Source organism: Coturnix japonica, chromosome 6 (assembly GCF_001577835.2).
Source record: "Coturnix japonica isolate 7356 chromosome 6, Coturnix japonica 2.1, whole genome shotgun sequence".
In the NCBI taxonomy this organism is placed as follows: Eukaryota; Metazoa; Chordata; class Aves; order Galliformes; family Phasianidae; genus Coturnix; species Coturnix japonica.
Window position 1 is genome coordinate 4,880,406 of NC_029521.1, and position 16,015 is coordinate 4,896,420.

General features: G+C 38.4%; 1 protein-coding gene and 1 long non-coding RNA gene across 5 annotated transcripts in view; one reads left to right on the plus strand and one right to left on the minus strand.

Annotated features, from left to right (window-relative positions):
• Positions 1 to 16,015, minus strand: part of PCDH15 (protocadherin related 15) — an 814,794-nt gene that overhangs the window by 615,605 nt on the left and 183,174 nt on the right. The window lies entirely within an intron of this gene.
• The window catches only part of LOC107315652, a 38,522-nt gene that overhangs the window by 440 nt on the left and 22,067 nt on the right, over positions 1 to 16,015 (plus strand). The window lies entirely within an intron of this gene.

A 16,015-nucleotide genomic window follows, 5' to 3' on the forward strand; every position in this document is an offset into this window, starting at 1 on the left:
AAGCTGCTCCTTTTTCTTCTGTTTTTTTCTAAACTGTGTTACCAATGATATAGTCTATGCAATAATAAGCACTGTTCTAAGATGATTGTATCATTAAATGACCAAAAATGACCATCCCGTATTGCAATCCACTTGTAGCAGTTAACTCTTAAAGATCAATCAGAACTCTGCTGAGTTACAGGTCTGTTTTCTCTTTATCTCGATTAATTATCTACAATTAATTATCTATCTTAAACATAAAAGGTTACGCAATTCTAAGACTGGTTTCACTGGCATAATCATTTGTGTGCTGTGAGCCAATTCAGCTCCGGAGAGATGAGACAACAAAAGGAGAATGAGCAGCAGTGCCCCTGTGGAACAACCCACAGGTCTTCAGCTTATGGAAATAACAGAGGACACGTATCCCCCCAAAGGGGATATTTCAGTCTCCAGTACAAAACCCAGCTTCAGGCATTAGGGATTGCAACTGAGCAGGACTCCTCCCTGTGTCTTTAGACTTATTGCAAGATCACATCAGGCAACTGCTTCTTTAGACTCTGCTACTCAACCAGCAGCGCATTATTTGTTTTGCTCTCCATTTTCTAGTTAGAAGGTTCTTCTGGTATCCCAGCGAACTAAGGTACAGAAAGTTTACCCTGACATCTAGCTTCAGTGTAGTTACCATCAGTTTTAAGCCTACTGTTCTTTCACCAAGAGAAGTTTTCACTTTAAAAGGATCTTCTATCACCCTGCCACATATACTACTTTTCAAGCTAATGAAGTTTAACTGCACATTATTTCACCTTTGGTCTTATCTGACAATGCTTCTAAGGTTCATTTACCTTTCTTAGCTTTGTATTCTCATTAGTGACTCAATCATTGCACAACACTAGTTGCTCATCTGAGTTCTGCTCCTCCTTCTCCATCACTTCTAAATTCACTCCCTAAACGAGTGATCTGGAATTGCATCCTACTAATTTTTTCTTTTTTTTCCTATTTCAAGTTCTCCAGTCATTTCATTTAACTGATTTTCTATTCACAAAAGATTGACAACACAGTCTTACTTCCCACCACAATTGTTCATGACAGAATGACACAAGATGGGTGCACCAGAAGTTAAATCTGTGTAACATTCTGTCTCAGTTTGTGCTCAGCTCCGAGTTTCTAAGACTTCCCCTCCACAATAAGCATTGTTTAGATGTGGCAGCTCTACTGATAATTCCTGTTTGACACAGTTATACACAACAGTGGTTATCTTTGATAATGCCTCTGGATCATACCTCAAAAAGAGGCATTTTGGTTTTAGTCAAATACAAGCAATTGAAAGTTCCTGGCAGCTCAGGAGCTGTTTTCATTGACGATTAGAAATGGCAGAACAACGTGTAAGACCTTAAACCTGAAGGGAACTTTAAGAATAAAACCAGTAACCAAAAATATGTATGCAAAGTATAGGCAGCACCTCTGCCTTAGTTATAACATTATTCTTCTCTTAGTGTAATTCTTAATTATAACATTACTCTTCTTGGTTGGGTAGAGTCACAAAGCTATGCTTCAGGTCTTGGGAGAAGCAACGTTAGACTCAGACTGTGAAATAAGGCAATTCTACACCTGAAATGTACTAAGGTTATATGACTACTGCTTAACATTCTGTGCTTGATAAAAAACACAAAGGTCATCTTTCCAACTTCTCTGGGCATGCACTGATCACATTAGGAGTTGGGACATCCTGGGAAAAAACAAGGGTAACAATGTTGGTGAGTACATTTACGTTTTGTTAAAGCCTACAAATGAATTAATAATAAAGGTGATTGCTCTTTTTCCAGCCGCTGTCAGGATGTATTTTTCATAACCGGAGACGGTAAAGAATGTAAATGCCAACTGGAATGTCCAATTTTAGCTGTGAAAAATACAGAGTTAGATCACTTAGGAATTTGAAAACAGCATTTCGTTCTTGGCTGTTGGATTTGGACAGAAAACAAGGCACCCTTGCCAAACTCTACGCAAAAGCCAAGCTGTACTAGTTCTGTGATTGACAGCACTGATGGACTCCATCGTAACGTCAAACTACTTTGCCATTCCACATTACCTGGTTAAATCCCAACCACTTCTCTGCTTGATTTGCTCCGCAGTCTGAATTATCATTACTCCAGGGTCATGTGAGAAGAATGGTCTTTTTAAAAACATAATGTTACAGTATTTTCTAAACAGTTAGTTGGGTAAGATTCACGACCATAAACTCTACTTGCTTATTAATGATTAAAAACAAAACAAGTTGAAACAATATGAAACCATAATATGCATTCCTGGGCAACAGTAATTGCTTCTTGTATTTAGACTATTGATAAAGTATCTGTAAATCTTTAAATAAAGCATTTATTAACCTATAGAAATCTTTAATATGTTCCTATAAGTAAATCAGCATTTTTCTTTTAAATTATACTCCTTTTCAGTTTCTGATGTGTATTTGTTTTTATTCTGATGTCTTTTTGTTTGCAAAATGAATTCTTATCACTAACAACATAAATGCTAAGCAGACTCAGAACTGCTCACAGATTCTGTACTGCTGAAGAAAAAAAAATCCATTCCATTGGCAAGGCAGACTTTGTAAAGAAACTGGGATATCGAGCTGCCTGACTAGCAGAAAGGAAGATGGATGACTATTCCTCTATTAGGTGCCTGAAACTTACATCTGGTCAAAAGAGAATATAATCAATTTGTTAAGGAGCTGAGTCTAACACAGGGGATGCTTTCTTGTAAATATTAGACTGCATTTCAACTTTACTCAAGAGTTTTAAAGGTACTATTTGAGCTAAACCCTGAAAACAAGTAACAGTTTATTTGCGCAGTTATTCACTGAAATGGGCTGAGAAACCTGATTTAAGAAATACTCAGCCTTATCCTTTGCATCTTACTCTATATTTTGATTATTAGCTCAATTCATTACAACCTTTATTTATTCTCTTTAGGATTCAGTACATTTTGTGTCTTTATCTTGCACTGATATCTAAAGGGGATATAAGTAAACCTGAGCTCAGACCATCTTTATCGGGAAAGAAGCTAGAAATGGTCTCTCCCAAACTAGCTCTTGATTTAGCTTCTAACCTTACTCTGTTCATTATATAACCTTCCAGAAAGAAGTGTGAGCATCTTTAAAGGTCATACCCTGGGAGAAGGCACTCAATACCATAATTGGATAATTAATTCCAACTCTCCAGGTGACAACTCCTGAATGCTCAGAACCACTTCCACTCCTTGTAAATTAAATTAATTAAAATCTGGCACTAAGCCTTTTCAGTAAGGAAAGCTGCATCCAGGAAATTAGAGGAGCAGCTTCAACAATGAAGTAGCCCATCATACATCACAGACGTGTATTACTATTTTTGACTTTTAAACTAAGGTCTAACATTGGTTAGCATGTAACACATACAAACCACAGATGTTTTCCAGAAGAACTCCCAGTTTTTACTTCACGTATCCAATCTGAAGATTTCTATCAAATTTATATCAAATATTCATATTGGAAAATATTGTTGTGGGTTTTTTTATAACAGAGAAAAACTTGTCAAATCATTTATATGATGAACAGAAAAAAATCACACTTAATTTTTTGATGCCATTTTAATTACTAGCAATAATTCAGCTATCATGCAGAGAGCTCAGTTATAATTCAGATAAAGTCTACATCTGTTTTGTTAACAACATAATTATCAGTAATAAATCTGGATAGTTCTAACACAAAATGCAGATACCTACTTCATGTTGATTCCAACATGTATGCGACTACTCTACCTTAGACAGCCTGAGTTTTAGTTCTCTGTCTCAGAAACAGATATCTAGATCTGAAACACCGCTTCACTACAGATACTGAAACTAATACTAAGTTACTAACAAGTATAAATACTTACATTTTTCTATGTTCATATATCCCTCTGTTTAGTATAAGACATAACTAAAATTACTTTAAATTCTTCTGCAATTGGCATTCGTGTTGAAAGACAATACATATATCTAAGGACTATAAGTCATTTGGGAGACAAATGAAGACAGAAGTTAAAGCCAGACAAGTTTTCATGGACTGCTTTTGTTCACTAAATGGGCTAATATGCTAAATAACACAGTGGTGAATTTCTGTAAGAGTAAATAATGTTGGAAAGTCTAGTCGAAGTACTATTTGTTATTTAAAATAGAATTACTTTTTGTTGGCAACCCTGCCTGCGGCAGGGCAGTTGGAACTTGGTGATCCTTGAGGTACCTTCCAAACCAAGCCATCCTCCCATTCTCTGGTTCAGTCTCAAGCGCTACGCAAAAAACCAATGCTTTAATTTATCTACAAACATAATTCACTAGAATGCAAGTAAAGCAGACAAAAAGTTGAACAGAAAGCCAATCTGGGGATGTGTTTCTTATGAACTGCATTAACAGGTAAAGCAGAAGTGTATCTCCCCATCACAAGGCTAAGATCTGCACCCTGAGAGCACAATAACCATCTATAAGGGTTCTGCTGCCTTGTTTTTACCCTGCCAAGGAAATTCTACAGTGTTCTGTTCTCTTTTAGTTTCACTTAAGCTATGTTCTATTTCAAAATATTCTTGTGAAATTGTGGTATTGCCAAAAACAAGTGAAATTACTGTAACTACTTCAGAGTAAGACAAGGAACAAACACATAACAATGAAGAACAACAGAAATTATCAGTCGTAACACCAAATAATGATGTAATATATTTCAATGTGACAAGTGCACTGCTAAACTTGGAATTCTAATTTGAGACTGCTCCTGTACTAAGTGGCCTTGTTTTAATTTCTGTCCTTAGTAATTCCACGAGGTTTACCTGCTATTTAGCCCTGCTGCAAGCTAAGCTAAGTATCACGCAGTACATTCATTCTCATGGTGATTTTCTCATGCTTGCTCAAAATAAAACGACTGTGGACTGAGACAACATTGAAATGTTTGGGTATGCCATTTATTTTTTAATATTATGTGGTTTTAATTGAATAATACCGTATTAATGAAACATTGAGAGATTATGAGAAAATTAGGATGATCATATGCACCAACTAATTTAAGCATCCTCCAGAATAATCTTACAGGTACAATGGAAGCAAAAGCATAGATGACTGTCCACACAGTCTCCTAAGTTTTATTTAATCACAGGGATACAAGTAGGAGTTATTGAGGCAGAACTGACAAAGGACACGAGGGACTACTTTCCCAATATATCCTGCATGAACGCAGACACAGAAGAAAAAATGGAGAGTGGCAAGAATGACAAAAATAATGCTCAGGCAGACAAGAAACCAAAAATGTCCTTAAAAAATTCAAAGTTGCATGAAAACACACACGTGGAAGTTCATTACCAATAGTTCCCCACAGGAGGGGAGAGATGGCTCCAGCAGAGTCCACCCTATGGCCAGTATTACGCAGCACTTCATAACGAGGATGTTAGTAACTTGGGTGACAAATTTTAGTGAACAGACTGCAAGAAAGCAGATTATATAACTCTGTGGATAGGCAGCTGTTTCTGATTCACCGACACATGCTGAAACACAGCTAGTTAAGGTGTATGTTATCATGAATTAATTAGCGGGTCACTAAATGAGCAAGCAGCGATGTACTGAAAAAGAAAAGCCTCATTCTGCCATACATTAACAGAAACAAGGACTGCTAAACAGATGTAATAATGTTCTGTTCCACACAGCAAGGGGCCTTCAGCTGTTGCACTGCATGCAATATGGGGCACTAACCTTTGTTAGCCTGGACAGTGGGACAGACAGGAATTGATGGACAGAAATGAGACTGTCTGTCCAAAGGGTCAGGGTGAGAATTATTCACTGAGATCTCTCCAAAAGTTTCATAGGCAAAAAAAATAAGTTCTGACTTTTAAAACAGCCGCAGGGATATTCCTAGAGATAAATATGTAAAACATGCAATTCTTTCTCTTAAGATGACAGCCTCTATCTGATGAAATGTAGACCCATTCACTCCAGTGCTGTTGGAGATGAGAAGTCAAGCCTTTCACATATCTGAGTATTTCAAGCCACGCTGTGAGGGTGGGTTGACTGGAACTGAGACAGAGATGATAGCGTTTATTATTACCAAAGTGTAATAGTGTGAAAAGGGGGAACACGAAACAAGACATTCCTGAAAATCTTGCTGGGTTTGTAATAACTGTGACATTAATGTATTAGAAAAACGTCTAAAATGAGTTATAGCTCTAATTAAGGAAATATAAAAGCCATGGATAAAAAGTTCCTTGTTAAGTATAATTGATAGTACAAATCTAATTTGAAAGGTTAACAAGCTCTTGAAAATTGTTGAATCAAGTACAGACTGATGTTTTTAATATAATTATATGCAGATAGCAGATGGTATAGTCCTTCTTATTATATTGCCAGCGATTAGACTTTCATTTTTAAAGCAAATATCAAATTATACTAAAGAAATGTGAGCTTATTTTAGAAGATTAATCAGTTCTTCAATATCTGTACATACTGTCTGAATACATACTATCTGCCATTGATAAAAATCAGGAAAATTGGATTAAAACATGAAATTTGAAGGGCTTCCCTTTCCCTTTCCAAAACAACTTTATTTTAAGCCTTTGTAATTAAAAGCTTGATTATCTTAATGAATGAGAGTATGTTAGATATAAATTAGATATAAGAACACCCTTACAAAACAACATGAGGATTAGAAGTTAAGAAAAGACAGCATCAGCAAAAACCACAAAATTATTCCTAATTAAAAATAAATAAATAATAAATCCAAAAAGCCTCCAGGAAATTTAAATACACTAATCTAGATGACACACCAAGCAAGTCAGTTCAGAAAGATGAAGAGAAGCAAGCTGAAAAGAAACAAAAACCCTTCCTATCTATGTGCACACAGCTGAGCCTTTCATTGCACCATGTCTCAATGGCTTCAGCAGTCTTTGCTCAGATGTTTGCAAATGCAATCCTGCCTTTATAAAGGCCTGCTCACCATTTGCCACTTGAACCATGTCAGAGGGCTGGAGCACCTCTCCTATAGGAATGGCTGAGTTAGCTGGGATATTCAGCCTGGAGAAACAAACGCTTAAGGGAGACCTCAATGCAGCCTTCCAGTGCTTGAAGGGAACGTACCCACAGGAGGGAGATTGACTTGTTACATGGTCTGATAGCAATAGGACAAGGGGGGATGTTTTTAAACTGAAAGAGGGGATGTTCAGATTAGATGTTAGGAGGAAATGTTTCATTCAGAGGGCAACAAGGCCCTGGCACAGGCTGCCCAGAGAGCTGTGGATGAGAAGGTGCCCGAAGACAAGTTGATGGGGCCCTGACAGGTTGACAGCCTGACCTGGTGGGGGAAAACAGTGCATGTCATGGGATTGGAATTGAATGGGCTTTAAGGTTCCTCCCAACCCAAGCCATTTTGTAATTCTATAAAACCTCAATACAATCTTCCCTGAGCTCTTCCTGTAATACACCTTGCACACAAGCCTGCTGTCCTCACTGTCAAAACCACTGATAGCTGATTCCCCACCTGACAGCCATCCCCTTTACAGCTGCCCATCTCTCTCTTAGTCGTTAGCAGCTCAGTCATTGCCATCAGATGGCCTGCAAATTCCCCCATCACTCTTCATAACTTGAAGCAAAGGCTGTGACTTCCTTACGTGCTCTGTTGTGCTGAAGAGCTTCCAAACGAGCAACTTGCAAAGCCAAGCTGGCCTTCTCCATGAAGCAGAACCAAAAGTTCTGCAGGCTTAGTACACAAAGAACCCAGAGATGGCTGTACACTGGGCCAAAAAAATAGACAGCCTGAGTTTGACAGCACTTAAATCATGGTATATCACTGCTTCAGTTAGTATAAGAAATGAAGAATGGGAAACACTCCTGTGAGCTAAGAGTAAATAACTGAGCAGGACAAGTTCAGACATTTCTCAGTTTCAACTTAATACATCCACTGGACTCTCAGCTGAAGTAAAATAAATAACACAGCACACTTTCTCACTTGAAAGTTGCCTGGAAATAGCCACCAAACAACTACCACTTCACCTGAAGGAAACTTAAGTCAGCCAAAACTTCATGGCCCTTAAGCAGCTGTCTGCAACCTAAAGGACGAAACAAGAATGGATTAAATGCTCACTCACTGTCAAAGACCAGATTTATTCAGGTTCTTCTGTCATTGCTATAATGTTTGTCACAAGAATGAGACGCTGCTATTTCATTGTCTCATAGCCCTCGGAGAGATAACAGTAAACAGCATTCTTTGACCCTTTCAATGTTCTATCATTTCACTGAGAGGTCACACTTCCTTTTATATTCTCAGCACCATTCAAAAAATAATGAAATTGACAACACAGTAGAATACAGAACTGTTAAGAGGTTACAGCAGTGAGCCTGACTGCTGTCTCTCATACAGAGCATAAAGACTGTTGTTTTGTTTTCTGGCCATTCTTGTCAGAGCTTTTTGTGCTCCTGTCTGCCCGCACACAGCTATGAGTATGTACGGATCAAGATAAATCCAAAGCAAGCTGTTCCTTTGCAAACACTCCTGTGGTGCAGATGAAAGAGTCAACGTATGACAGATGTTCGTCACGCTGCTTAGTACAGCACTGCAAGGGACATGAGTCTGCAGTAATGGGAGCAGCATAAGACACTGTGCTGCCGAGCACTCATGGTGCTTTAATGGGGACTGAAGACGGAATAACACAGTAAGTGCTCAGTGGGGAAAACAAGTTGTAGCACAGTTTATCCTCTCACACTAAATTCTTGAGCAAACTCTGCAACTGATTCACCACGTGGTTCCTCTCATGTCGAACTGAAGGCAACGTGATAACAGGGAAATAGTCAGCGTGAAACGGGTACAATGCAGACAGAATAAAGAATAAGGAGGTAGAGAAAGAACCGAACCACTCACTGTAGGATTATTTCCTTGGACATTAAATGTTTCACCTGCATTCTCATTTCTGCCTTACGTGGTATACCCATGTATTCAGTGCTTTTTTTAATGAGAAACATACGATGGTGGCGATAATCAGAGAAAAGGAAATGACATTTTATAAACCAATACAAAGGAAAGTAGGCACAACTCCTTCAAATAAAAACATGAATACTAATATTAAATATATTTTTAGAATACTGTCCTTTCAATACAGTTCCTTTATAAAAGTTCAAGAGACACGGTATATATTGCTGTCTAAAATGCATTCTGACAGCACTCACAGAAGAAAGGATCAGAGGAGCTTGGATGTAGCTGGAGGCAGAAAACGAATTCAAGATATAAGAGATATAAAGAAACATGGAAGACAGTAGAAGGAACAGCAACACTTTTTGACAGAGAAATATGAACTAAAGGACAGAAAAAAAGGACTCAGATAATTTTCAGTGAAATTGTCCTAAGAAGAGGGACAAACCAGGCCTCAAGCTATCACAGATGGGCAGGTCGATCACAGTTGTTTCTGTAAAGAACCGTCCATGAGGCCCACGCAGGAATGAGGCCTTTGGCTACTATGTTCTGTACAAGTACACAAGTGCGCTCATCCCTCTGAAATCCAAGTTTGCACAGTAGAAGAGCTTTAAAACTACTAATGATGAATTTTCAAGCCTTTTTTAAAGGAAGAAGAAAAAATGGTAATGAAAGAATATCTAAAACGTGACCTTCAAAGGATAAGGGAAAAAAAAGGAGAAAGCATTAACATAGAGCAAAGTAAACAATGAGATGGACAGTGAGATTACTCCAGGACCTACATCCAATTCATTTAATGTATTGGGTGAGGCTGGAGAAAACTGAGTTTTGTAAGCCAATACTGCATGCTTCAAGAACTGAACAGCGGAACTGAAAAGAACATACAGGGTGTGAAAATAGATAACTAAGATAATGGCTGTTGTGATAGGGATGTAAGAATGGAAACACACGTATCTTGCAAGAAAGAATACCAATAAAGGTGGCAGTGGAACACAGCTTTTTAAGTGTATTTCTGGCTAAACTGTGAAGAAATAAAGAAGAAAACAGATAAAGCAACACTGGCTGGGAAGAGAAACTCTCCTAGATCTCATGGTTCAGACAGAGATCTCTTATTTAGTTACTGAAGAGTCACATTCCAAAAGAGAGTGTGGAGCAGCAAGAGATCAGTGCCCTGCTGCTGCACTGCACCTGAGTGCCTGCTGCTTTACCAAGTGGTTAATACAAGTTACAGACACACTGCTCCAGGAAAGGAGTGACTGCAAGCCAGAAATGGACTCTTGAACTGTTGCAGGAGGCAGCAGCTTCCCCTGATTCATATCACTAAAAACAGCAGGATCTGCTTGTTCCCTGGATTAATAGAGGAGATTCAGTATTTTCTTGAATAATATACAGACTTTGATACAGTGAAATATATATTACACAACATATACACACATGAAATACTTTTTTAGATATATTTTTTTAAAGAATGCTTTTATTTGGCTTCCAGTAAGGAGGTAAATGAAGAATCTAAGGCAAAAGCTGCACTCTAATGGGAATAAAGTACTGAAATGGAGGTTGCCACCATTGAAAAAGAAACACAGATAAAAGGATTTCGCTATAAGGACTGGATAGTCTCCATAATATTCCAGAATATATGAAAGCAAATAGAGCCAAAGCGTGAGTGAAATAGGACAGGCCTCTATCAAATGGCTGTGAGGCATTATCTGACCTAAAAGGAGCTGAAAATGTCCTTATGCTTCTGAGGGAGGGCAAAAGGTGAGCTAAGCAACAATAGACCCATCAGAGTTATGGTACATACATGTCATCATACATGATCTTGAACATGTTCATAAGGGAAACATCATAGCTATGTTTACCTCCATGTTGTCTATGGGATACAGCATGATAACACATACACAAGTGGGCAGGATGCTTGCTGGCTCTGGTAAGGCAAATCTCTACCGTTTCAGCTGGCTTCCAGGGACAGGTGAACCTCCCTCCCCAGCCCTGTGTTTTCTGTTCGTAAGCACTTCACAACCACGCATTCACCCAAAACACATCTCTTGATGTTCAAATATACTGAAATTTGTCTTGCACTGAAGACGTTACATATGAATTTGGTAACCTGAGCATATATTAATATAATGTAGAAATAAGATGGGGAGCATGTGTGTGATTGGTTTTCTGTATAGTGGAGCTCAGTAAAAATCACAGTAGAGAAGCGTAATTTAGATCAGACGGGACCTCAGGTTTCCAGTCTTCCCTCCTGCTCATGGCAGTATGAGATACATGAGGTTAAACCTTGCCTGTTGTGGCTTCATCCACTGTGGTCTTAGAAAACCTCTAAGAATGGAGGATGAACCATCTCTGACAACAAGTTCTGCTGATAAAACATTTTACTGGGATAAATGTTTCCCTTCCCTCCCGCTGAAAAAGAGCTCATCACTTCCAAATCTAAGTGCAGATGAGGAAATGAATAATCGTTTCACTGGTCAGTATTAAGTAGATGCTGGAGCCACACAAGCCAGCAACCAAAGCCAAGAGTATCTTGCTTCTGGAAAAGAAAGACCACTGATACCAACCTTTACGCACCCCCAGGTGAGTTAATAGAGATTGCAATACTGTATTGCTGTACTTGCTTCTAATAGGATCACAACTCCCTGCTCCATTCTTCAGAAAAGAAGCAGCCTTTCTGAACTGTTGTAGATTTATTAGGACAGTCATCCTGGTGGTTTGGGTAGGAATGGACCTCAACAAGCTGGTCAAATAGCCTGCTGAACATCCGTATTATATAGACAGACAAGTTAGATGCCTACGTATCAGAAGAGTGGGCTAAATAGTCTCCAAGTCCTTTTCAAACCTGTGATTTATCCACGGAACCCAGAACACGTGAACAAGCAGTTATGGACTGCTTACAAGAATGTTTATCCGTGTTTGTGATAACCCATGCCACAGCTGAAGAGAAGAAACAGACACTATATGCCTCAAGAAACAAAGAGCAAATAGTCTGTTATGCCCAACAGAACTCTTCCTTTCATTACATCCTTCAGGAAATGGACAGATAGCAACTCATTCATTTCATTACTCTGTGCATGCTTTGTCCCATGTGCCTTCCAGAATTCTCAAGGACAGTCCCTGTTTCAAGATGCTTAAAAATCTGAAAGCAACTGGAAATGAGATAGTGGGTAACAGAAGGAGAACAGAGGCAGGATGTAAACGAATTCAATTCGCTGCAGACAGCATGACAGAAATGGGTCTTTAAGATGGACACCTACAAGCACAGTCCATGGAGAAAAGTCTGAGGAGGTTATACAGTGTTTGAGAGCCAGCAGAGAGGCTGAATGAATGAGGTGACATTACCTTTCCCTTGGGGATTTCCTGAAAAACAAATCTAATCTGACCCAGAGTAAGAATCCTTTTAAAACATTACAGATTTAAGCAGAGGACAGCACAGTCATTTTTTTTCTTAGCCTGGAAACGTGTAGTGAAAAAGAAACCCCTGGAAAAGTGTAGTGAAAAAGAAACCCCCTACTTGTCCAACAGCTCAATATGGGAGGCAATTGGTTTGGAAGCATGTGAGTGTTTACATAAAGGTTTGCACAGTTCAGTTACTCAGTGAGCTACAGTTTTGGTAGATGGATTTTATGAAAGGAAATAAACTTCACAGAAGATTCCCTCCTCAAAGAATCTTTTCTCTTACATTATTACTTCATTTCCCTTAAAACACAGGACATCGACCCAACTCAATTTGAAGGTAATTAGTTTTTGTTTGTGTCACATATATTATACAAACACACCATTACAGCAAGATGGACTTCAAGGAGACGAAATCAAGTTTAACTTATGTGCATTATGTATTAGAATTATTGTTCATTCCTTTTGCATTAGTATCACAATCTCACAGAATCAAGCCAATATATTTTAGCTTTAATGGAGCCCCTTAGATATTCTTTGATCCTAAAATGGATTCAGCATTTCTCTGATGAATGCTTTAGTGGCTACATATTGTAAATGCACGGCCAAATTTTCCTGTTCATCATACTGTTGCTTTAAATGAGTCACTGCTTCTGCCTGTTCCCATTTTAGCTTTTTGTTTGTTTGTTTAATTACCTCATCTAAAATTCAGTTTTGTGAATCAATCTCTTCTTTCAAGTGCAGATTAAAAACAAACTCTCAACCAAGAATAAACACAACAACAGAAGTTCTCCATCCTGATGCCCAGAAGCTACACCCACTTTCACTGTACATAACATTCAGGTACTGAAGAGGACTTTTTAAACAGAAGCAGATTTTGTCATGGTTTACCACATTTTATCTGAGATAGCTCTAAAGTGAAAAGCGCATAGAGATGTGATCCTCTGGAGGAATGCTATCTCCACAGACTAGGTGTCCCTTCTGGGCATACAAGAGCCTTGATGTTTGACAGGAATAACCAGCATTCGTGCTCAACAGTGCTGTAATTGCCTCTTTGCAAACAGCACTTATTCCTTCCCAAAATAATTGTTTATTAATAACATCGGTGCTGGCAACACTGGTAGGGCTGACCACAAGTGTTCCCCATAAATCTAAGCAGCACATGCATTGCTGGAGGCACTAGCAACCTATTCTCTTTTATTATTCAATAACAATTTCTTTCGACATATTCTCTAACCCAATTTTTGCCAAGTCGAGCTAACAGAAGTGCAGATGATGGACAATATTTGTTTCATGCCAATAAAACATCCGAGTTCTTATTAAAATTCTCCAACTCTTGAGAGTAATTATTTTCTCTTTTCATTTTCCCCCTTGAGAGGAGCTTAGAAAAAATCCTTTTTAACTGTGGCTAATCAAGGTAAAGAAAAATCAAATACTTTTTACTTTATGAGCAGCATCAGCATTGGGGAATTCACAACCATTTCCAAATATTAGGACAATGGACTCTTTGGAAGGCAAAACTCCAGGAGAATTAACTGCTATAATTGGTCTGTATTATTTATGTGCATTATATGCTATTATTTCGGATGGGCAACAGTGAATAATAGCAAATACTTTGGAGTATTTTTAGGCACACTGTGAAGTAGCTGAAATACTCTCTTCTCCAGTGGTCTTGATTGGCGTAACCAAAATTACGCAGTTACTTGACAGCTCTATTGCAGTTAACAAGTCCAATTCTTGATCATGTTTTGTGCAATGCTAGGCTCTCTGTGTCTATTGGGCATGTATGAAGATATAGGCTTACCTCTGTTCTTCACCTTAGCACCTCTGTGTAGTTTGAAGGAAAGAAACAACTACAGCAGAGTAATATGACAATCTCACAACTAAACCTAAGAAGTTCCCTGATTATAGTCCCAAATCTCTCCATTGTTAATAACCCATGGTCAAGACAGAATTTTCAGAACCACATTAGGCTAAGAAATAATGCTTCATTAAATCAGAATGGCTGGTTTTACACAGCTATGGGGGTACGGATAAAACAGATTAACAAAAGACTTCTCCCCTCCCCCCAAACAAAAGATCCTGGCTCACTCTAAGATCTGAGATTTTTTTATTTTTTTTTTTAATGCTGTCACATTCTATTGTGGCACAGGATAAATCATTTGAAACGAGTGTGAAAGAGACACCAAAAAAAGACAGGCCATAACTATATTTTCAGTGTAATGAATCCATGAAACAGCGCGGTTCTTAAATTACAAGAAAAGGAAGCTAGGTATATTTGATATATGCTTGATGTACTGTACAATGACGCGTACAACAGCAAATCAAATACCTAAAGAGAGCTTATTTCCAAAGAAGCAGACCAAAGGACAAACAGAAGTCATATCTGGAATAACCAGAACTCTAGAGAAATTAGATTAGTATTAGGTATAATAGTAACACAGCACCCAGGGTTTTCCTTCCAGTATGAACAACTCAGCAAACGGTTGTAGGTTTTTTGTAGGTTTTTTCCCCCCTCTCAAAAGAAATCTTTAAGAGTGCATATACTTTCCAATTATAGGACCTGTTGGCAAACAACTGGCTATGTGTAATCTTCACATCTCCCAGTCTCCTGCCCCTCACGTTCTCACTGAATGTCCTGCTATACTACCTTATGCATCCATAACATGTAGAAAATCTGATTGTAACTAAATCTTTTTCTATTATGTCTTGCATCAGTGTTTCTGCCACTGCAGCTGCTTTTTATTTCCCTCCACTTCAGTTTATCTTGAACATATTAGCATAACCTTTAGCCCAGGTGTTCAACCATGCCTGACTGATGGTGAGCTTCGCTGCATCGCAGCTGCCTGACCTTGACTCAGATTTGCTATGAAAACTTTCTCTAAGACATAAGAAGGTGTATGAGCTAAAGTCATGTAAGATAAGAAGAGTAACTGCGCTGACAGCAGAACTATAAATGCAAAAGCAACAGTTGCCAGAACAAGAAAGCAAAGGGAAAACGTACTGACACAAAGTTGTATACGATTTGAAGAAAATGAAAAGGACGGTATGTAGCAACTCAGAAAAATCAAGGATCAGCCCATTCCAAGCAACAACAGACACCATGCTTCAGCTGTCTGACAAACAAAAACATCCACTGCAGGTTAGTGATTCTGGGATTTTGTCATTTCAAGTGCTCCAGAAATTGAGACAAAAATCTTACCACATAGTAGAATATTTCCTGTTTTTCTTACTGAAACCAACAAGTGCTGGTGAAATTATGTCAAAGAGAAACGCTGCTTTCCTGCCTGAGTCATTCTGCTTGTTGAGTGACATCAACCACAAGTGAAAAGTGAGTGCAAAAGAATGGAAACAGGGTAATGTGAAACATGAGTGAAGAAAACACCTGTGTTTTTAAAAGATTTACTTTCATGAGGCCTTATTTCTATTCAGTATGGAGGAATTTGATTTCACTACAACAAGTCCGTGTGATCCATCCATTTAACAGAGTCATCCTGATCTGTCTTTATTCTTCCTGATGTGTTTTGCACTTCATTGTCACCTTTACTTAACAATCAGTCTGGAACCAGGAGCTTGCATTACAGGAGAAAATTAAAGGCTAGCGTTACTTCTCCCACCGGCTCTAAGATTATTAAAATGCTCTGAAACCAATTAAGAACAAATGGCAAAACTAATTTGATTCCACAATATACCCAA